Raw genomic sequence first — 25,721 nt, 5'->3', positions numbered from 1 at the left:
GTAATTCCTGTATTTGTAATAAGGAATTGTAATAATAATGTTGCCTGTTGGATTTTGCATGTGCAAGAAAATGTTTTAATTTGTCATTTATTTTGTGAAGCTTGTCAATTGGTTTCCTACTCAGTTGTCATTTAACTGTCGTCCAATCATGAGGTATGGGGGCGGGACAATCCAGGAGGTAGGTTTGATCGACGCGTAAAAGAGACAGAGAACGTCGGAGAAACTACCTGTGATTGTACTGTAATGTCAGAGTACTGTCCTCCTACCGGGATAGATGCAGAGTTTGTCAGTGGTAAATGGGCATACAGAAGCATACAGAAGGTAAATGTTTATATTGTGGTAATCACGGACTGTGTTACTGCTGATAATGTTGCAATGTAAAGCTAAATGCGATTAGTGAATTAGCTTGCTAAACTGTAGTAGCCTCACGTTACTTGTTGTGTTAAATGTGTGTTAATGTGGTGTGCTATGTGAACTCGGAATGATTTCATGGCTGTCGATATGACGGGTTAAAGGACATGTATGCATGTTTGCCAGAAGACAGGACCAACATCCACTTCTTGGACCTGGTGTCCGTTGGAGCTGTGAGCGGCACGTGTCGGTGAGAGCCAGAGGTCACTTGTGTCAAGGCTGCGGTCATGGATCCCCTGTCTCCCCTTTTCTTCACCATTCATCCATAACCTCCTCATCCTTTTCCCATCATCCACACATATCGCACGCTAACTAAGGACAGACAGTGTGAGTACAAAAAACAGTTGCATGTGCATTTATTTTATTTTATTTTGCTTGTCTAAGCCAAATGGTCGCCAAGTTTTTGACCTCGCTGACCCCGAGCATCGACTCAGTCCTGCACCGTTTGTTTGGAGCAGGGGTCACCAACACGGTGCCCGCGGGCACCAGGTCGCCCGCTAGGGACCACGCGAGTCGCCCGCAGGCCTGTTCTAAAAATAGAACTAGTTCAGCGTTCTCCAACACGTTGCTCGCGATCTTGGTTCGCCAAGGGTCACTAATATAAGAACACAAAGTTGATTCGTCATTTGGTAGAACAGGTCTAAATTTCCACCCAATCAAAATTACAAGTGTCCCCCTCCCGAGATGAAACGGTCAACTAGCTGTCAATCAAACTTTAACGCTGGTTTGCTGCCTGTCATTGGAGAGGGGCGGGGCCCAGGATGAGCCAGATGCCAGGCAGGTAGTGGGTTTAGCCCCGCAACGATGTCGGCTGAATATAGTCAGGGAGTTATTTTCACCAACGATGAGGCACGGACTTCTGTTTGACAAATGTGAAAGACGAGTGTGTGTGTGTGTGTGTGTGTGTGTGTGTGTGTGTGTGTGTGTGTGTGTGTGATCTGTGTTGCGTTCTGGAAGTCAGTAAAAGATACAACGTGGAGCGGAATTTCACCAAAGTTCACAGCAACTTTTCTGGAGATTCTCCAGTGGGAATCAGCCTCCATGAAGAGAAGGTAGAAGAGCTGAAAACTACTGTCCAACAACAACAGTCCATGTTCACTAAACTGACCAAGGCCAGCGCTTCAACAGAGGCATCAGTAAAGTGGGTCACATCCTGGACAAGCGTAAACATATGTACACTATCTGCGCATGCGTTCAGACAGCTGGAGTCGGACCTGAACAGGTGCCTCTGCGTTTTACTCCAGTGTGATGACTCTGTAGAAGTGACGGGGATGGTGGATTTATGTACACAAAGTTCTGGTTTTAATTAATATGTTTTGACAGTATATGTGAATTTAGAAAAGGTCAAATCCTTCAGAAATACAGCAGCACATCCGGGTGAAGTTTTATTGTGTGAGTGACAACATTCCTTTTCACAATTTCAAAGTATTAAAAATGCACATACAGGTGTGTATTATTTGTTTTTAGTAATTCTATAAAAATATGCAGGATTGTTCCATTTCATAATTTTTGACATAGTATTAAAATATTTAGGAATACAGCATGCAAATGCTTGTACCTGTTTTTTTCTACTTTTGATTTTCTTAATTAAAGTAAAATAATAGTTTCATATTAACACTTTTTAAGTATTGTAAATGTTAAAACAAAGATATATAAATAAATAAAATAAATGAAGAGCACAATGTTACAAACGTATGATACAAAATATGTGTATGTATGAAAAATAGCTATGTAAATAAATGTTGCTAAATTAGAGTAGCCCTCCGGCAACTTCATTAGGTAAAAGTAGCCCACAGAAGAGAAAAAGTTGGTGACCCCTGGTTTGGAGACTTTGGGGTTATGTGCAGTGTACACCAGTGTAGAGCCCGACCAATTAATCAGCCGGCCAATTAATCGGGCCGATTATAGCGTATCACCAATTAATCAACATCGGCCAATATGTAGCCGATGTAGCCGATATATTAACTTTTTTGCTGCACAGAGGTTCTGTTGCTCACTGCTCCTGTTTGCCTGTGTGTGTGTGCTGCCTGGAGAATAAGAGGAACTTTAAAGCAAGTTAGTTTCACTTTCACTCCTGCTCGGACAATGACGCTATCACCCCCCCACACACAATCACATAATCACGGAGCTACACCCCACACACACACACACACACACACACACACACACACACACACCCATATCCGTGCACTTCCTGTCCACCTCACAGTTTCATTCTGCCAGTAGGCCTGGGTGTTAATAGTGTAGGGGAGACTGGGGACAGTTGTAACACAGGTTAGTTGTAACTCTTGCAATTGCTCCAATCAGGAACAATTTAGGACTCACCTAATTCACTCTGCATATGCTCAGTTTAGTCCTTAGTCCACATAAGAAGTTGTAGTGCCGTGAGGCAGACACATCAAAATTTGTGAGTGAAAACATAATTGTGTGGTAATATTTTTTGCTCTAATTATTTTTGTGATTGCATGGTTTGCATTTGAAAGTTGTGTAAATTATCTTTGTGAGGTAAACAAAGATTTATGCAACTGTTTATCCACCTGTCCACAATGATCTAATATAAGATTATTATATCCTGTGTAGATCAGTGTTGTTCTTTCATATATCGGCCAATATATCGGCTATCGGCCAATATTGGATATCGGCCGATATATTGGATATCTGTTTTTTAGCCCCTAATATCAGTATTGGCATTGGCCCCAAAAATCCTATATCGGTTGGGCTCTACACCATTGCTTTCCAACCTTTATAATCTCCTGACCCCATTTTAACGTCACAAATTTCTGTTTTCCCCAGACATTCAAAACAGAGACATTTTTTTTTCAAAAAATTAATTAGTTTTTGATCCTGTAAGTTTTCTATCCTCTGTTTCAAATCCAGGTTAATGTTAGAGGTCATTTAGTCTATATAATGTATATTATTGTGGACGGAGGCAGTAAAGCCAGGTGTAGATTACTGCACAAAGGGAGAATCAGATTTTCCTTGGTCAGGATATGTACAGTCAGTCCAGCTTGGATTTACAAGGCTGACAATTAATACTGAACAAACAAGAACTCAAACTATGAATTATGAAAGAGCTGCAGCACCTGAAACTGACCACAATGAACATTTGACAGATAAACAGAACCACAGTGTTTCAGTTTCAGCTTCAAAGTTTGTCATGTCTTTTATGGATTGGGATCGTCTCTGTCAACTCACCATATGATTTTTATAAGTTTTTGTTTTTTTTTTAATCATTCATTCATTTATTCATTATCTGAACCCGCTTTATCCTCATTAGGGTCACGGGGGTCGCTTGGAGCCTATCCAGCTACTTACGGGCGAAGGCAGGATACACCCTGGACATTTCGCCTGTTTTTTTAATCAATTACTAGAAATTTCAGGCAACCCCATTTAAACTCCAGGCAACCCCACAAGGGGTCCCGACCCCAAGGTTGAAAAACACTGGTGTACACAGACATTTGTTCTTGAATATTGAATGTTGTTTTTGTAAAAGATATTGTGAATATTACTGGAAAATCTGTGAATATTGTGAATCAGTTATAAGTGGGTTTATTGCCTTTAATAAATGATATTCATCATTTAAACTTAATACACTGACTTTATTTTTAAAGTACTGTGTCTGAGTGGTAATTAGAATTCATTATAAATATTGGTTGGTTTGAAATAATTATTACTAGCTCAGAGTTAATATATGTTGGGTGAAACAAAGATAGGGACCAGCCCACATCAAACTATTTAAATTCACAATTATTCTTAGTAGGATTCATCATATTTTGTTTCATGTTCTACTAAGTGGAGGCACCAAACAATTCATTCACTTACCTTATTAGGTTAAAATTAGATCTGTTACAACTGTTATTTTAAGTTGATACGGCACCACAAAACAAAACTAAAGAACCCAGAGCTCGCCCAGAGTGATACATGGACATAATTCATTGTAAGTATTTTTAGTCACATGGATAGTGTGCTACATATTGAAAAAGTGATTAAACAAAAAGCACTCCCAAGGAGGATATGTAGTACTACTTCAAAAGAATCTCTATGATAATCAAAACCCTTACAGAAAAAACTGAAGCAAAACTGACAAACATGAAAAAACCTGGTTTGAACACTTGACATAAACACGCTGACAGAATACGACAAACTGGCACAAGACAAAGGGAGACCGGACTATTTCTACGTGAGGTAGGGGAACACAGGTGACAACAATCAGGGGTGGGGCTAACAATCACACTGGCGGGAAAAACACACAAAGGGAAGAAGTCCGGATCTGAAACAAGAGGGAAGAGATGTGTACAAAATAAAGCAGGAAGTGCAAGACAGGACCAAATGTGAACAACTCTAACTGAACATAAAGTGACAAATCAAACAAGGACAAAACACTGAAAACCTAAGACGAGACATGAAACACTAAACATTAACCTAACACACCTGACGAGACGTGACAAATTATTAACTGTCTTTGGGGTATTACATACATTACCACCAGACTAACAGTGAACAAAATCAAAGCATCACTGAACTCAAAGCTAAATCAAGGTTTTGTTTTATCAGCTGATAATCAAAAAGTTATTGTAGACTTTCCTAATCCGCCCACTGTCATGCAAGTTGAAATGAAGAATGCAAAGGAAAAAAGGAATGTGGCCATGTTGAGTTTAACTACACCATAAGACTGGATAAGTTGAGTTTACTTAAAAAATCTTAGGTCTTAAAAAATTTCAGTAATGAGTAATGAAAACTTGAGTGCATTTAAATGAAATGCTTGATTTGAATGGAATTGCTATTTTAAGTACAACACACTAAATACCAAGTTAATTTAACTTTAAATTTGTTGCAATGTCAATTGTTTTGTATAATCATTAGACTTAATATCATCAGTTCATTGGACTCAATTCCAAGTTGATTAAAATTAAAATCTTTTGCAATACAAATTGCTTTGTATAATTATTCAACTTAATATATTGTAGCGTGGATGGCAGTTAGGCTGGAAGTTAACTCAATGTAATTTGCCAGAACAGGAAGTACTTTTAATTTGGCAAGGTATAAAGATTTATATTGTTCAAGAACATTTATAGATGAACAGTAAATCTGTTGTTCTTCCGATGGCTCTGACTCATGGTGCAGCTCTACAAAAATATAAAAACAAACACAAAAAAGGCCAATAAACACTGACATACACACATTAAGTCCAAATTAACACTAACAGCACAACCCCACTGAACCCCTGCACAGAAAAAGAACACATTTACAACAACCTGCCCAATACCCACAATGCAATGCACAGATAAAAAGGTGTGGTCATGACTAAAACTGTGTGATTTAAATCCATTCAACTGAAACTGTCATACTTTCGACTATGTCTACAAATTGGTAGAATATACTGAACATTTTATAGTAATGTAATAAAACTGAAATCATTTAAGTACATTGGAATTAAAGCATTGTAATAAATACAAAGTCTGGGCTGACAGTGAAGTATGGAAGGAAAAAAGGAATGTGGCCATGTTGAGTTTAACTATCAAACAAAAATATTGTTTGAATTCTGTGCTCTCTGAGAACAAAGTTGTAAAGACCCCTGTTTGTCCGCCAGCGTATTTGCATTCGTTGCCGGTGCACAGACATAAAGCCAACATTATTCGTCAGCTGTTTAAAATGTGCATGACTGACATTGCAGAGAAGTCAAACAAGCTTCATGATGCCTTCTGTCAGAGATGCAGCCAAAGAACTATGAATGGACTGAGTGATTCTGTGTCTGTCCACTATCTGCATACCTGCATATACAAGTACACACACATGTGCATGTTCAGTGTGTGTTTGGTGGTCTGTGTGTGCACGTACACACACAGTATCAGACAGGTGAACGTGCATATGTATGTGACGCATGTGCATGTATAAGCAGCTTCATAGCTATTTTCTAATAGTTTTGGATTTTTCATTATAGTTTAGTTTTATTTAGTTTTGACTTTTTTTTCTCAAATTCAGTTAGTTTTCATTTGTTTTTGGAGCAGTTTTGCTAGTTTTTATTAGTTGTCATTATTTTTTAAATGCTTAGTTTTAGTTTAGTTTTAGTTTTTTTTATATATATCTTTTGTCTTCTTCTCTGTCATATTCAAATAAATCCCAGACAGGACTCTGCTGCTTTCTCCCAAGTTTAGTCTCCATGTTTCCAGGTAGAGTGGGGACCAGAAGACGACTGTAAACCACAAGTAGGGATGTAATGATTACCGGTATAACGATAAACCGCGGTAAAATTTCCGACAGTAATACCATTTAAATTCTTATTTTCATGATAACCGTGTTTGATTACCGCACTTTCAACACAAAACTTGATATGAAAAATGGTCAAACAATGGCTATAAGGTGCCATTTTTAATGTGCATTTGTATGTTTGATGTTTACATGTTAATATTTGAATGTTTCTGCCAACAGAAAGTACAGTGTGCCTATTATTGTATTTATTTTAATTTTGTTTTGTTTTTTTTTCCAAAATACAACTTGGTTAAATTATTTCAGTGTGTGTATAAGTGCTTTTTGAACATTTTGAGCACATGTCAACAATACTGTTTTAATAATGATAACCGTGATAATTTTGGTCACAATAACTGTGATATGAAATTTTCATATCTTTACATCTCTAACCACAAGTGACAGACCGTTAAGTGTCGTATGGTGCTGCTAGCTAAAATTGCTAGAGCGAAATAAATCGATTTTGAATCAATCAAAATTGACAAAGATGAAAACGAAGGGAATTTTATCTATAATTTTTATAAGTTTTAGTTAGTTTTGGAAGCACACAATACAGTTTCAGTTAGTTATTGTTTTTTTTTTCTTTTAATTATAGTTTTTATTTATTTCAGTTAACAAAAGTGTTTTTTCACTTCTAGTTTTCGTTATTTTGTACGTTTTCATTAATGATAATAACCTTGGCTCATAACTGAAGGACATCTACAGACACACAAATGTACACACACATTCGCACACACACATTCCTCTGTCTTCTGGAATCAGCATATTGGGACAATGAGACAATGCTAACAGCTGCTTATGGATCACTTAGAGCCACCAGTCAACATGGCCTTTGTGTTCAGTCAATACGCAGCCTGTTCTCTTTCATCAGAGTTGTCATTATTTTGCGATGCGTTCCGCTGTTGAGAATATGAGCAGTGTTATATTTGTTGCCCCCCCTGTGGCCTCATTGAATCAGGCCATCATTGAGAATGAAGCCGACTCTGTAGTCCTTCAAAGAACGCTAACAACTCCTGCCAAAGATGAAAATTCATTAGCTCGCTGGAAAAATGTCTGCATAACTTGAGGAAAACAGCTAATGCTAATGTTTGTTCTTTCAAAAAGCTGCTTTCTTCGGACCGAGGTTTTCTGGGGATAGTTCGTCATCGGCCTCATCACAGCCTTTTATCTGTACATTCTGCAGATGTCGTCCATACAACTGAACTGTTGACTTCTTTAATGTACACCAAGGTTCTAATAGTTTTGGATTTTTCATTAAAGTTTAGTTTTATTTATTTTGACTTTTTTTTCTATAATTCAGTTGTAATTTGTTTTTAGAGCAGGTTTGCTAGTTTTTATTAGTTTTCATTTTTTTCTAAATGCTTAGTTTTAGTTTAGTTTTAGATTTTTTAAATGTCTTTTCTCTTTTTCTTCGTCATATTCAAATAAATCCCAGACAGGACTCTGCTGCTTTCTCCCAACTTTAGTCTCCATGTTTCCAGGTAGAGTGGGGACCAGAAGACGACTGTAAACCACAAGTGACGGACAGTGAAGTGTCATATGGTGCAGTTAGCTAAAATTGCTAGAGTGAAATAAATCGATTTCGTATCAATCCAACATTGACAAAGATGAAAACGAAGGGAATTTTATCCGTAATTTTTATACGTTTTAGTTAGTTTTGTAAGCACACAATACAGTTTCAGTTAGTTATGGTTTTTTTCTTTTAATTATAGTTTTTATTTAACAAAAATGTTTTTTCAATTCTAGTTTTCATCATTTCGTTAGTTTTCGTTAACGATAATAACCTTGATGTACACACATGTTGAAGCTCATGAAACAATCGACTATAAGTGAATCTATTTTTTCGTGACAGCTGTAGGTTCCACTGAAGAAAGAACAAACAGAATGAAAGAACATGTGAAATGACAGGGATTCTTAAAGCCTTACATTTGTCCTTAATGGCTTCAATTAGCAGTGTTGGGAGTAACGCCTTACAATAGTAATGCATCAGTTATCAGTAATCAGTAATGCATCAGTTTAGTTAAATCCAGGTTAAAGACCCACCTGTTCTCAACTGCATTTGAATAGAGTTTGTATTCTTTTAAGCTTAAAGTTTTTATCTTTTTTATCTGTTTTATCTATTTATCTGATTTTGTTTGTTTTTCTCATGCCTATACTTTTTATTGCTTCCCTACTGTAATGCTTTTAATGTTTTATGTAAAGCACTTTGAATTGTCTTGTACATGAAATGTGCTATTGAAATAAACCTGCCTTTCCTTGCCATTACATTAACAGATTACTTTTTGCTGTTACGCAGTAGTGTAAGGTATTACTAATCAATTCCCAGTAATGTTTTATTCGGTACATGTTCAATAGCGCTTGCGTCACGACGCAGTTTTCGCCCATAATTGTATTGCTTACATTGAAAACAAAAACAGTAAGACCATGAGACCTTAAGGCAGGGGTGTCAAACTCATTTTAGTTCACGGGCCAGATTCAGCTAAATTAGATCTGCAGTGGGCCGAACCAGTAAAATAATAACATAATAATATGTAAATAATGTCAACTCCAAACTTTTGTCTCTGTTTTAGAGCAAAAAAAGTAAATTTACATGAAAAGGTTTACATCTGCAAACTATCCTTTCAAAAGATGTGAATAACATGAACAAACTGGAAAAAAATAAGTGTAATTTTAACAATATTCTGCCTCAGTTTATCCTTTACACATGTACATTATGACTTCCAGATCACAGTGGATCTACAAACACACACATTTAGTAACAGGCAGATTATTGTTAAAATTGTACTAGCTTCTCTTAAGACATTTCAGGTTATTCACATTTTTTGCAATATTATACTTTGTTTTAGTGTAAATACATGAAAATATTTACATTTACAAAGAGAAACATTTGGAGTTTTCATTATTTCTATGTTATTATGATAGTATTTTACTGGTCCTGCCCACTGGAGATTGAATTGTTCTGAATGTGGAACCTGAAATGAAAGGATTGTTCATATCTTAGTGTAATTTTTGTATTTCACAAATTCATCCCAAGGGCCAGACTGGACCCTTTGGTGGGCCGGATTTGGCCCCGGGCTGCATGTTTGACACCTGTGCCTTAAAGAATCCAAAATGCATCTGTAAAATTCTATTTCCTGTTGTTCAGCCAATGGGTGAAGACGGCAGAAGACAGTCCATGGATGTATGTTCATTACAAACCGTAACCCTCCTTTACAGAAGCTAGTTAGCATGTTGGCATGGCCCCTGTGGTCAGCAATGATGTGGTAAGCTAAAGTTTGTAGGACTAGTTAGAATTCTGTTTTTTTTGTTTGTTTTTTTTAATCCTTCAACTTTATTGATCAAAATCTGGACATACATTCTGAAGAATTGCAGAAAACACTTTTTTTTCCAGACTGAGCATCAATATCAACCTTATGCTGAAAAAGTATTTGTAAATAACATTATTTTTAAAAAAATAAAAAATAAAAAATTAAATAAAATAAACAACAAAAATAAAAGACAGAGGTCTGTTCAGGTATCAATACATTTAAATTTTCATACACAATCAAGGCTTGTTTAGTTTTTACATGTTTCAGCGTTGTTGTTTTTTTAAGTTTGTTATTTCATTTGTATAAATTGAGAACAGTGGGTGGTTCTTCATAAATCTACATCTGTGGATAAATTGTTTAGCAAAAATAATTAAAATGTTGTACATAATTTCTCGTTTTTTTGTTTTCCATTATAATTCTGAATTTAATGTCTTTATACTCCAGTTTGGGCGATTGAGTGTCCTTCTCAGATGTCCAGTCTTGAAATGCCGTCCACAATGTCCTGGTGTAGTTAGAATTCTGTATCAATTGTGGATTATTCTACCGGCGTCCTTGGCCCCGCCCCCTTTTTGAACGTGGAAAACAATGAAAAAAATGCAAGTGTTCCTGCTGGGATTCAAATATTGTCGACCGTAGCGTTACTTACTGAGCTATCCGTCCACATGGACTTCGGGATGCAAATTTATACTCCCCAAGGCTTTGGTGTGTGTGTGTGTGTGTGTGTGTGTGTGTGTGGGGGGGGGGGGGGGGGGGGTCTACTGCACATGCACCATTTATGACGACGGTCTGTATGTAACTAAATAGCTCAAAAGTAATACAGGAGTCTTGGAATACATTACAATTCTTAGATAGTAATATTGTAAGGTTAGGAATCACTTTTAAATAACAGAGTAACAAGTAATCTGTAATGGATTACAGTTTGGAGGTAACTTGCACAACACTGTCAGTTAGTCCCAACTAGGGCTGTCACGATATGAAAATTTCATATCACGGTTATTGTGACCAAAATTATCACGGTTATCATTATTATCAGGGTATTATTGAAATTGTGCTCAAAATGTTCAAAAAGTACTAATACACACACTGAAATAATTTAACCAAGTTGTATTTTAAAGAATAATAATGAAATAAAATAATAAGCACAATGTACCTTCTGTTGGCAGAAACATTCAAATATTAACCCTTAGAGGTCTGAGCCTATTTTGGCCGTTTTTCAGTACTTTTGATTTTGCCTTTATATACTGTATAAACAAATGTTTACTATACCCATGTTTGGTATCTGTTTTTCAGCACAACTTCATCTATTTCATCTGTCTATTATTTTTTCAATTTAACCTACTATAAAAACATAAAAGGACAAAAAACACACAAAAAATATTAAATCCAATTTGAAAAATGTATATACTTTATTGCATAAATAACACAAAGATGCTTAATGAACCTTTTCAAAGACTTAAAAGGTGAATATTGGTTCCAAATATTAGGTATATAAAATTAAAATCGTAATAAATTAAAACTATATTCAAATATTTGACATAAAAGCAGATCTTTACATAGGCATTTTTTTCCCCTAAAAGTGTGGTAATCAAACACGGTTATCGTGATAATTAGAATTTAAATGGTAGTACTAACTGTCTGCAATTTTACCGCCATTTATCGTTATAGCGGTAATCCTTACGTCCCTAGTCCCAACAATGACCTTTGTTATTATTGGTGAAACTAAAGCGTTCATCGTGCCTTTCATGGTTGACAGTATTGACCAAATGAAGAAGGTGTGAAAATATTCTTATATTCATATCATGTACATTTACAGTAATTTGAAGTAAAGTCACAACATGCAAACCCTGATTTTAACAGCAGTATTACTGCAGTGGTTCCATGACCCCATTTTAACATCACAAGTTTCTGGCGACCCCAGACATTCAAAACGGAGACACTTTTCTCTTGCAGATGCACTGTAAAAAAAAAAAAAAAAAAAAAAATAGGACCAATGGCCCTGTAGCTTACCGGCCAAATTAAAAGCTTTGGGAAATGTATCCAGATGCCATTTATTATCATCCAGCTTTGTGTATTTATTGTATTACAGAAATAGCCCATGTTTTGGTCATATTCCAATCAGATCTGTAAAAAATTCAAATTCCAACTTGATATCATTGATACTGATTTATTGTATCAATCCACTTCCTATCTGTTATAATGGGAAAATTTTTCAAAGTCGCACCAAATCCAGAATCAGATCCGGATCGAAATAATTGCAATACGTTGTGTTGACATCATCATAAAGAAGCTGTATACCAGGTTTGAAGTCAATCAGAACTGTAGATTGGGAGAAAAAGACGATTGAAATTTTTCCCCCATAAGAGCCCATGTTAAATTTTCCGTAAGTTCACGAATCCAGAAGAAGATCCTGATCAGCATGTGGCCATTATGTTTTGGTCATCTCCCCATCAGGACTGTACTGTAGAAATTTCAACTTGATATTATTCATATTTACTGAGTTATTGCATCGATCCACTTCCTATCGCTTATAATGGGGAAATTTTTCAAAGTCGCACCAAATCCAGAATGAGATCTGGATCCAAATAATTTCACTAACTTTTGTTGACATCATTATAAAGAAGCTGTATACCAAGTTTGAAGTCAATTGGAATTGTAGTTTTGGGGAAGAAGACGATTGAAATTTTTGTAACGGACGACAGACGACAACAGACGACGATGACGCATGACGACAATAGCTTATAGCCTGTTGGCCGGTAAGCTAAAAAACAAAACGTAAAAATATGGTAATATTCTGGCAGCAGGGGTGCCGAAAAAATACTGTTAAATGATGGAAAATAAACATCTCAAAAAAATACAGTAATTTTCCATAATTAAAATACAGTTTTTTGCCCTAACTTTACTTGAGATTTTGCATATTTTTTTGACTTTTTAATTTTTAATAAAGAATATTTACATGTATTAAAACAATGAAATTACCTATAAATATACACTATATTGCCAAAAGTATTTGCTCACCCATCCAAATAATCAGAATCAGGTGTTCCAATCACTTCCATGTCCACAGGTGTATTAAATCCAGCACCTAGGCATGCAGACTGCTTTTACAAACATTTGTGAAAGAATGGGTCGCTCTCAGGAGCTCACTGAATTCCAGCGTGGAACTGTGATAGGATGCCACCTGTGCAACAAATCCAGTCGTGAAATTTCCTCGCTCCTAAATATTCCACAGTCAGCTGTCAGCTGTATTATAAGAAAGTGGAAGTGTTTGGGAACGACAGCAACTCAGCCACGAAGTGGTAGGCCACGTAAACTGATGGAGCGGGGTCAGCGGATGCTGAGGCGCATAGTGCGAAGAGGTCGCCAACTTTCTGCAGAGTCAATGGTACAGACCTCCAAACTTCATGTGGCCTTCAGATTAGCTCAAGAACAGCGTGCAGAGAGATTCATGGAATGGGTTTCCGTGGCCGAGCAGCTGCATCCAAGCCATACATCACCAAGTGCAATGCAAAGCGCTGGATGCAGTGGTGTAAAGCACGCCGCCACTGGACTCTACGTAGAGCAGTGGAGGCACCTTCTCTGGAGTGACCAATCGCCCTTCTCCATCTGGCAATCTGATGGACGGGTCTGGGTTTGGCGGTTGTCAGAAGAACAATACTTGTCGGACTGCATTGTGCCAAGTGTAAAGTTTGGTGGAGGGGGGATTATGGTGTGGGGTTGTTTTTCAGGAGCTGGGCTCGGCCCCTTAGTTCCAGTGAAAGGAACTGTGAATGCTTCAGCAGACCAAGACATTTTGGACAATTCCATGCTCCCAACTCTGTGGGAACAGTTTGGAGCTGGCCCCTTCCTCTTCCAACATGACTGTGCACCAGTGTACAAAGCAAGGTCCATAAAGACATGGATGACAGAGTCTGGTGTGGATGAACTGGACTGGCCTGCACAGAGTCCTGACCTCAACCCCATAGAACACCTTTGGATGAATTAGAGCAGAGACTGAGAGCCAGGCCTTCTGTCCAACATCAGTGTGTGACCTCACAAATGCACTTCTGGAAGAATGGTCAAAAATTCCCATGAACACACTCCTAAACCTTGTAGACAGCCTTCCCAGAAGAGTTGAAGCTGTTATAGCTGCAAAGGGTGGACCGACGTCATACTGAACCCCATAGACTAGGAATGGGATGGCACTGAAATTCATATGTGAGTCAAGGCAGGTGAGCAAATACTTTTGGCAGTATAGTGTATATACAAATAATTTTCAATGAGACTAAGTTGTACAATCCACTGATAAAAACTGTATTTTGACAGTTTATCAGTGCTTATACATGTTATACATTCACAAAAATACATTTATTCAACATTTTTGTGTGAAACCTTCCGTAATTACGCAAGATATTTGTCAATTAACAAACAAGTCTTGTTAAACTCACAAAACAAATACTTCTTTAACAGTTAGTTGTCAGTAATTTTATCTGGTCTTAATATTTCCTTTTTAGCTTACTGGCTAACAGGCCATAAGCTATTGTCATCATGCGGTGTCCGTCGTCTGTCGTCGTCTGTCGTCGTCTGTCGTCGTCTGTCGTCGTCTGTCGTCGTCTGTCGTCCGTTACAAAAATTTCAATCGTCTTCTCCAAAACTACAATTCCGACTGACTTCAAACTTGGTATACAGCTTCTTTATGATAATGTCAACAAAAGTTAGTGAAATTATTTGGATCTGGATCTGATTCTGGATTTGGTGCGACTTTGAAAAATTTCCCCATTATAAGAGATAGGAAGGGGATCGAAGCAATAACTCAGTAAATATAAATGAAATCCAGTGTAAATTTCTACAGTCCAGCCCTGATGGGGAGATGACCAAAACATAATGTCCACATGCTGATCAGGATCTTCTTCTGGATCCGGGAACTTACGGAAAATTTAACATGGGCTCTTATGGGGAACAAATTTCAATTGTCTTCTTCTCCGAAACTCCAGTTCTTATTGACTTAAAACTTGGTATACAGCTTCTTTATGATGATGTCAGCACAAGGTATTGAAATTATTTCGATCCGGATTTCATTCTGGATTTGGTGCGACTTTGAAAAATGTTCCCATTATAAGAGATAGGAAGTGGATTGATACAAAAAAATCACTAAATCACTAATTATCAATGATATCAAATTGGAATTTGAATTTTTTACAGATCTGATTGGAATATGACCAAAACATGGGCTATTTCTGTAATATAATAAATACACATAACTGGATGATAATAAATGGCATCTGGATACATTTTCCAAAGCTTTTCATTTGGCCGGTAAGCTACAGGGCCATTGGTCTTATTTATTTATTTATTTTTTTTACAGTTTTAAACTTTAAATTAACAGTTTAATCTCATAAATAGAAAAGAAATATTTGTGAAATTATGATACATTTGCAAATGTATTTTAACTGTTTTTCTTTGAAAAAAGAAAAATTTTCTTTGAAAAAATTAAAATTTTATGGTTATGCAGTTACAGTTTTTCTGTGTTATTTTACATTTGACATGCAAAATCATACTCTATTTTTGGAATTTCATTGATATTTTCCTGTATCTGAAAAATACAGGAAAAATCTGTAAAATAAACAGTGAAAATTCTGTTAAATTACAGATTTTTTTTGCAGTGTGCCTTATTGGCGCCAGGCGGGCAAAGAAATCTTTTCATTCTCTGATTGGTCTAGTTCTCTGATGGTGACTGCGTAGTAATGCACGCAGTCACATGATCGGGTCAATCAACATATGCCCTCTCAGATATTATATCCTGCATTTTATTTGAACTGGATTTTTATTATTGTGTGTGGTGTTATAATTTTAATGAAATATATATTTAATCTTTTTTTTTTTTTTTTTTTTTTTTTTTTATCAATTACTAGAAATTTAATGCGACCCCATTTGAATTCTAGGCAACCTCATGTGAGGTCGCAACCCCAAGGTTGAAAAACACTGTATGAAAGGAATGAGATAATGAAAGCAGCTGTTTACGGATCAGTGGAGTCAACAAGGCCTTAGGAGTGTATTTGGGCCTTTATATTACTCATTCAAATCTGTTTACCTTGCTTTGTTTGGTATAATTTTTCTGCACGACCTGTGTGACAGTTTTTATTTGTTTTTCATTTAACATATAGAATAGAATAGAATAGAATAGAATAGAATAGAATAGAATAGAATAGAATAGAATTAATGTTCCATTTGCACAGATACATAACAGTATAGGTACATTGGAATTCTTGTGCGTTTCACTGAGTCACAGAGTTAGAAAAAGATATGAATAAAAAACAGAAACAAAACATAAACACAGCTAAAACATACAAAAACTGTTATTGCACAGACAAACACAAATACACATTTGTGAAATAGAGTATTGATCCAAAAAAAAAGTAATAATAATCATAATAATAATAATAATAATAATAATAATAATAATAAGAGTACTGAGAGGTAAAAACAAGTTATTGCACATTTGAATTAAAAGTCCTGGGACATAGAGCAGGTTATTGCACATTAGGGTGGTCCTTATTTTTCAACTTTAAAATGTTCATGCTCTCACCCCACCAATTTGTTAGGATAAATAAAAAAAAAATTCTGGCAAAATTTTAGGAACATTAACCAATATTTAGAGGTTGCTCAAGAAGTTTAAAATATAATACAGTTAACCGTATTCGGTATTTTTCACATATTATATGCTGCATTGTGTGCCAGGCTTCTGACATGCTGTTTAATGATTTATGGCTGAAATTGGTTCATTTGATCATGTAGATCTAGGCATTACGTATTCTGACTGTTGGTAACCACATGTGGTGGTTTTACGCAGTCAGCACATCACTAGATAAAGCTTAAAATGTCCATATTACTTGGATTTGCTGACCTCATCTCCTAATTTTGGGTTTCCCCCAAAAGGTGCTGTTGTGCACAATTTGTGTGGAATCACTGTTTAGTGTTTTAGTAGTGGTATGTCTTTGACAGTAAAAACATATCAGTCTGAGTGAAGCACAGACAATACTCTGAGGCAAGAAAGGCCACGCTGCTCAGTGCTCCAGTGACAGTAGTTGTTAATCAACATTAAGATCATGCATCTTTCAGTTCAATTTTCAGTCATGAATGCAGGACACTATTTTTGTTCATTTGTTTCGTGCTATTTTGTAACGTACTTGTAATATACATGTGACAACAGTTATGATCACTCAACTGAAGACAAGACGATAATTCTGACTTGAGTTCTACTGTCATGACCCACTTTTTGTTTGGTTTGGTTGTCTTGCGTTTCCTCCCTTCCCCCCTCTGTGTGCTGACCAGGTAATGGCACACACCAGGAGCTGATCTGCAATCAAGCTCTCCTGCTTAAAAGCCCTGCAGCTCCTGTGTTGTGTGCCAGAGTGTCTTCTCTTCCATGCTGGTTAGATGGTCTCTGTCATTTAGATTTACTTTGTATGGTGGTTACCTGGGGCTTGGGTTTTTTGTTAGGTTTTTATCCTGTGTTCTTTCCTTGGTGTGTGTTTTAGTTTTATATTCTGTTGTGTTTCAGGTCTGGCTCCCCTGGTTTAGTTCGTGTTTGTTTCCCGGTTCGGTGACGCCCTTGGCTCTCCGTATTTAGAGTTTGTTTCCCCTCTGTATCTTAATTTATATGTGTTAATAAATTTTTATTTGCATATATACTCTCCTGAGTCAGTCTGTTGTCGTTCACCACATGCAATTGGGTTTCTCTCGTCCCTGGTTTGTAATATCTACGATCTTTTGCGAATATATGCATGAACTTTTTTGGCTTGTTTGGTCCTTTTTATGGATATATTATGTAGTTGTGCACATGTAGTTAATGTGTGGGTGTTAATAAAAGCAATGTTGCATTCCATTTAGTAATGTGGCGTGCGTTTGTAAGAACGGTGAAATTTATGTAATATTTAACTACTTTGGAAATATTCAAAGACCTTGAGCTACCCCCAGATATTTTCAAAATAATCTGAAATTTTGCACAGTTTGTTTTTATTGGCATCCTAACAAATTTAGGGGGTGAGAGTCGAACACTTCCAAAAAAAAATTTTTGACCCCATATAAGGACCACCCTATTGCATATTCAGTTACCGCATTAACATATGAATCTAAAATCACAAAAAACGTGAAATCCCTATTTGTCAAAAGCTAGATTCTTTACCATTTTTTGACAAACATATGTTGAACAAACAATTTTTATAACTTAGGATGAACATATAAATTGAAAACTTAAAAAAATAAATTCAAAGCAAATGGTGTCAATAGTGCAAATATTATTTAGCAAATAAAGTTCTATACAAGTATTTACAAAGTATTTATGAAAATGCAGCAAATGCCTCATGCGTTTTTTAGGAAAATTATGTAACTATTTGCAAAATAATCTGGTGTCACAATCTTCAATGAAGCATTTTTATAACTCAGAAAACTATTGGCACCTATTTATAACAGTCAGGTGTCACAAGATGCCACACATCTGACTGGGTGACGTAGTTACTTTTCCACACTGACTGTTGTTTTTTGTTTTTTGTTTTTTTCCCCATAGTCACTTCCCTTAGAAGCCTGCTCTTACCATCTCTTCCTGTACCGAACACACCAAACATGACATCGGTGAAAATTCTGTTTTATTGTGTATCATGACTCTGGTGTTACTCGGTCTTTCAACACTATTGACTTCACAGTTTTACTTTGACATCTGCACTTTCACATGAGTTAAAATTAACACTCTGTACGCTGATACGCCGTCTTAAATTAGTTTGTTAGTTTGATCCCCATTAGCTGCTGCACACCACAGAAACTCCTCTTCCTGGAGTCATTAACAACATAAAAACAAAGCACAACAATTTCCCATGACTCACTCAACAAACAGGATGTACATACACTCAACACAACAACACAAAAACAAAAATTCAACAAACACACAATACAAAACAATTACAATAAGAATAATAATACCAACAACAACACAAAAAAGAATGAATAAATAAATAAACCCAAAAAACAGAAACAAAAAACCAAACAAAATAAAGTGTATGATGAGTTTACTGTGAAGGCAAGTGGGAACTCACATGGCATCAAAATATATCATGTCAGTAAAGGTAGACTTTCAGCTCATGGGAGGGGTTGTGAACGCCAAGGTTATAATAGTTTTGGATTTTTCATTATAGTTTAGTTTTATTTAGTTTTGACTTTTTTTTTTCTCTAATTCAGTTAATTTTAATTAGTTTTTAGTGCAGGTTTGCTAGTTTTTATTGGTTTTCATTATTTTCTAAATGCTTAGTTTTAGTTTAGTTTTAGTTTTTTCATACACGCATGAAATGCCTGAAAAATATGCAGTGATCATAGAATAAGACATTCCTGCATAAAAGAGTCCCAGATTATTGTACAGGCCTTGTATTTTTAGTGCATTATTTAGTTTGGTTGTGACTTGAGAATAAAAACTATGTAATGGAGTAATTTTTTTATCAATTTGAGTCGATTTAATGCAGTGTTTTTCAACCTTGGGGTCGGGACCCAACATGGGGTCGCCTGAAATTCAAATAGGGTTGCCTGAAATTTGTAGTAATTGATAAAAATAAAAGAAATAAAAACTCACCAATAAAAAAATATATGGTGAATTGAGAGGAAGGCTATAATAGTTTTGAATTTTTCATTATAGTTTAGTTTTATTTAGTTTTGACTTTTTTTTTTCTCTAATTCATTTAGTTTTAATTAGTTTTTGAGCAGGTTTGCTAGTTTTTATTAGTTTTCGTTATTTTCTAAATGCTTAGTTTTAGTTTAGTTTTAGTATTAATTTTAGTTTTGTCGTATCTTTTCTCTTTTTCTCCGTCGTATTCAAATAAATCCCAGACAGGACTCTGCTGCTTTCTCCCAACTTTAGTCTCCATGTTTCCAGGTAGAGTGGGGACCAGAAGACGACTGGAGACCGCAAGTGACGGACCATTAAAGCAGCTAAAATTGCAAGAGCGAAATAAATCAATTTCGTATCAATCCGACATTTACAAAAACGAAGGGAATTTTATCCATAATTTTTATCCGTTTTAGTTAGTTTTATAAATACACAATACAGCTTCAGTTAGTTATCATTTTTTTCTTTTAATTATAGTTTTTATTTATTCCAGTTAACGAAAATGTATTTTCAATTCTAGTTTTCGTTGTTTCGTTAGTTTTCGTTAACGATAATAACCTTGGTGAACGCCAGCATGTTGTTGTCCTTTTCTTCATCAAACAAACAGACTATCCCTGTCACAGCTGGACAGCAGACGCTCCCACACGTTTTTCACAGAACAGCTTTATTTTGTGTCCAAATTTGCTTTTTTCAGAATTTGATGCTCAAAGGACAATCAAATTCTGATTGATTTATTGGGTATCTGCAGGGTCTCGGCCTGTTTGACCTCCAGAGTCTTGATGGTTTGGAGGGATTTTGTTAGATTTAGATGTTTGTCGCCGTCTCCTCTGAGACGTGTTCCTAAGGGAAACTGTGGTCCATATACGTTCCCATCCAGCGCTGATGATCCGATCATCAGTCAGGCTTCACAGGAGCTCCAGTATAGTGGAACACAATGGTGCAGAACCGGCCCATTTATCACTGTTGGTGTTGCTTTGATAGAAACTATTACCTCTGTGCAAACTGTCTGACCCAAGTGTGTCCCACGGAAACTTGGACCAGCGGTGTTGGACTGGACAAAGTGGTCCTCTGTGGAACCATTACATCTGTGATCTGCTGCTGTTCAACCTACTACAAACAATACAGCGATTACTTAACCCTGGAAAGCCTGAACCATTCAATCAGTGGCAGAAAATTCTGGTTCTTTGAAACTGGAGCCTTTATTGGTCCTTCTGAACAACAAAAAAATGTTTTTCAAATATTAATTTCCATGTATGAGTTTCAATTTTGTATCATATTTGATCCATCAGGTCTCAATGCTCCAATATTATTATTTTTGAACAAACAAAAACATAATATAACACAAACATGTCTAACAAATAGTTAATTCTTTTTCTAAATGCTCACAGTTCTTCCTCCTGCAAAATATCATCAAAACTATAAAATGAAAAAAACAATCTATAAATTCACAAATATCAACAAAATAATAAAAAAAATAAATAAATGAAAACATCAACAAAAAAAACCCTCAAAAACAAAAAAATGAATAACAGCATGAAAAAGATCAGTAAAATAGGTAAATAAATACATAAAATCAATAAAAGGAGAGAAAATTAAGAAATTAATCAAATCCATGAACACTAAAATAAGCAAAATATCAAAACTAAAATAATCTCCTGATCTGAATCTTTCGGTCATTTCCTCATGTCTTTCAGAGGGCGTTCACTTTTTTGCACATTTTCTAAAATATTCAGTTTACGTTAGTGACACGTTTGGATGAAAATATGACTTTAACCCTTTAAAGTCTGAACCATTCAGTCAGTGACAGAAAATTCCAGTTCTTTGAAACTGGAGCCTTTATTGGTCCTTCTGAACAAGCAAAAAAGATTTTTTTGTCAAGTATCAGTTTCCATGTATGAGTTTCAATTTTGTATCATATTTGATCCATCAGGTCTCAATGCTCAATATTACATAAACATGTCTAACAAATAGTTAATTCCTTTTCTAAATCCTCACAGTTCTTCCTCCTGCAAAATATCATCAAAACTATAAAATGAAAAAAACTAATCAGTAAATTCACAAATATCAACAAAATATTTTTTTTTTAAAAATGAATGAAAAAATCTACAAAAAAACCCTCAAAAACAAAAAAAAATGAATCAACAGCATGAAAAAGCGGACCTGTGTTCACCACTCAAAGGGGATGTGATGCAGCACAGCATTTAGTGTGACATATAACTTGCGCGTCAGAAACACCCCTAGCAAAGCAGTGTTGGCTCTCAAAACAACAATGGAGGATGAACAGAGCGCAGCCATGTTAATTTTAGCAGAGCAGATTTGAAGTTTATTGCAGATGTGGGCATGTCCCCAGTTCCACATCTTTCTGTTTGCATTGATGTCCTCCTGAGACCCAGCAATGCATTTTTGTCCTCTGTAGGGGACAAGATTTTCACAGCTTTACTCAAAAAAAAAAAAAAAGTGTCTACTGCAAAGGACATTCCATACAAAACAAAACTAAAAAAGTGTATAAAGAAAGAACAACGAGATTATGAACAGCTATAAGTTTTTACATTTTGCTTCATTTTTGTATTGCATCTTGTGACATATTTACTTATTTTGGTCAGGTATAATGCTTTTGCATCATTTAATCAGGTATATGTTTACCTATGTTTTGTACTTCCTGGACATGTAGTTACCTCCGCCAAGGAGGTTATGTTTTTGCCAGGGTTTGTTTGTCTGTTTGTTTGTTCGTCTGTTTGTTTGTTTGTCTGTTTGTTTGTTTGTCTGTCCGTTAGTGTGCAACATAACTCAAAAAGTTATGGACAGATTTTGATGAAATTTTCAGGGTTTGTTGGAAATGGGATAAGGAAGACATGATTAAATTTTGGTGGTGATCGGGGGTGGGGGGGGGGGGGCATTTCCAACAAACCCTGAAAATTTCATCAAAATCTGTCCATAACTTTTTGAGTTATGTTGCACACTAATGGACAGACAAACAGACAGACAGACAGACAAACAAACAAACCCTGGCAAAAACATAACCTCCTTGGTGTGGGGGGGCCCCCGGGGGGGGCCACTGATCAGCCTTGGCAGAGGTCTGCACTCTCCGAGTGCTTCTACTTTTACACTTGGTTTTGTATTCATTTTCTATTATCTTTAGATGTATTTAGTTTGGTTTGTTTGACTTTATACAGTGTGATTTTATAATTAGTTGTGTATGGCTAACCATTACAGCTATTATTATTTTTTAGAAGGGGGCAGGAAATAGAAGATTTTCTTCATCCTGCTCCTTTTCAGGCATGGGTGTGTACATGTTTGTTCACCTGATGATTATTGAATGTTTGCTGATGAAATGCACAGCCATGAATGAAATAAATGAAAATGAAATGAAATGAAAAAAAAAAAGTAACTTAAGAAATTGCTGCGTCATGATGTTTCCAATCAATGCAATTATTTGATGTAAAACAAACTTTTTACTTACTGGGTTTCAGGAGGATATATATGTTTGTTTACTGTACACAGCCCATGCTCATTTTTAAATCCACCCAGTGCAGAGGTTGCACAGTCAATACCTCATCCAAACATCACACCTTGGTTGTGGAACCAGAGGTCTTCCTTTTCCATAGTGTTCCTGAATCCTGGTTCCACCTTTATCAGGATTCTGTTCCTACCTCCAGAGGAGTTCCAGAGGTGGAACCGAATGATCCACCATTTCATTTACACAGACGTCATTCTAGAATAAAGATGGAATATTCCAGAACAGAAGTGCTGTGGAAAAGGGGTACGTAAGTGTGCATTACAGGTCTTGACAAAGGGTCTCCACAGTATGGTCCTGGGTGAGTCCACATATGCAGATGTACCCACTGTGGGACAATAAAGGCATGTTCTTATCTTATGACGGTGTTCATCCATCCAGATTCCTTTCCAGATCTTTTCCTTTTTCTTCCATTCTTCATTTGTTCTGTTCTACAGAGGATCAAATATCTAAACCTCTTCCTGTCTTTCTTCACTTTGGTACTTATGGACAAACTGGAAGTCCTCTGCCCACCTTTGAAGGACTAGACCAGTCGTTCCAACCTTTTTTTTTTTTTACTCGTGACTCCATTTTAACATCACACATTTCTGTCGATCCCCGACAGTCAAAACAGAGACTTGTTTTCTTTTCTAAAATTTATTAGTTTTTGATCCTGTAATAGTTTTCTATCCTCTGTTTCAAATCCAGGTTAATGTTAGAAGACATTTAGTCTATATAATGTATATTATTGTGGATGGAGGCAGTAAAGCCAGGTGTAGATTACTGCACAAAGGGAGAATTGGATTTTCCTTGTGTAGCGGCTGTATTCGTGTGTTGTGATAGAGATGACAAAACCGAACTTCTTTGGACACTTGCCGTTTATTCCGGGCAGAAAAGTACACAGTCAGTCCCATTAGTAACACCCAAGCCATGTTCTCACACTGCTAAGCTAAAATTTAAAAAAATCAAAGTTAGCTAACACGCTGCATGTTAATCATGCTATGAACATATAATTAAGAATATTGTCATTTTCAATCAAGAATATGCTCAACCGACAGGGAGCTAAGCATTAGACAAATATAACGGTGTAATACAATCACTTTGATATGAAATTTTTAAAAAAAGAAAAATAATGACAGGACTCACAGTGTGTGCACTTACCAGGTAGACAGCACAGTTAAACTGGTGCTATCTCCCTGGGGTTCACCACCCTAGTCCGCAGGGGTGTTGCGTTCAATGGCGATAAAATTAGAATTAATACAATAAAACAGTGTGAGATGGCAAGTGGAATCACACACTACATACATTCACTCTGTTACACTTGGTCAGGATATGTACAGTCAGTCCAGCTTGGATTTACAAAGCTGACAATTAATACTGAACAGACGAGAACTCAAACTATGAATTATGAAAGAGCTGCAGCATCTGAAACCGACCACAATGAACATTTGACAGATAAACAGAACCACAGTGATTCAGTTTCACAACCACTGTGTGGGATTGGCTCTTGTCAACTCAACACAGATTTATATGAGTAAATTTTTATTTTTATCAATTACTAGAAATTCCAGGCGACCCCATTTGAATTTAAGGCGACTCCACGTGGGGTTCTGACCCCAAGGTTGAAAAACACTGGACTAGATCTTTTCTGGACTTGACTTTTGTAACATTTTTATCAGAATCACCATATGAGGACAGTTCAGAATATAACTGTTTCATATATGTGGTCGTACATGTTACCAATAACACCTGAATTTGGTACTTTATTCTTACAGACACTGGCTGTCGCTGACTCTTGACCTGAATATCTTGTTGACTCTAATCTGACTCTAAATCAGACATCTAGATGTGAAAGTCGGTCCATAATTTCTCCCTCTGTATGATCTTTAATAATCTAATCATGTTAGCTCTGCTGTGGTGTTGAACAAGACTCACAAGCATGGCTGATAATAACATTCATCCTCATAACTGATCGTAATTTTGAGGTATTGACGGGCAGTATTCTATTTTTCCATCACCAATCTCTGGGTTATCGTTGATAATTAATAACTAGTACCAGAGTATCAAGGGTAACTTACAAAGCACAAAAAAGTACCAGTTTGAATTAACGCTGCAGCTATCAATTATTTTGTAATTGATTAATAGACTGATTATTTTCATTGATTTGATTCGATCAAACGATTATTTGAATAGGCAAAATAAAAAAATAGTAGACATATGAAACAGACATGTTTGAAAATAACAAACAACTTGTCTTTTATTCCAGAACCAACTGAAACAACCACAAAAAGTATAAAAGTAGAAGGATATAGAAAAAATATCTATATAGAAATAACAACCACAAAAAGTGTAAAAGGATATAGAAAAAATATCTATATAGAAATAACAACCACAAAAAGTGTAAAAGGATATAGAAAAAATATCTATATAGCAATAATAACAAAACAAATAAAAGTATATATAAAACTATCTGTAGATATAAACAACACCAAACCAGTCCACTGACATCTACAAACACATCTGTCAGTTCAGTCTACACAACATTTGGATCCAACTGATACCAACCGAACATGGAACTAACAAACAACTGTGTGTGGATCCTGACATCATGTGCGGCACAATAAGTGTCCACAGAACC

The sequence above is a fragment of the Sphaeramia orbicularis genome, chromosome 19 (genome assembly GCF_902148855.1).
Source record: "Sphaeramia orbicularis chromosome 19, fSphaOr1.1, whole genome shotgun sequence".
Classification (NCBI taxonomy): Eukaryota; Metazoa; Chordata; class Actinopteri; order Kurtiformes; family Apogonidae; genus Sphaeramia; species Sphaeramia orbicularis.
The sequence above is the reverse complement of the archived record's forward strand: the minus strand, read 5'-3'. Positions refer to the sequence as shown.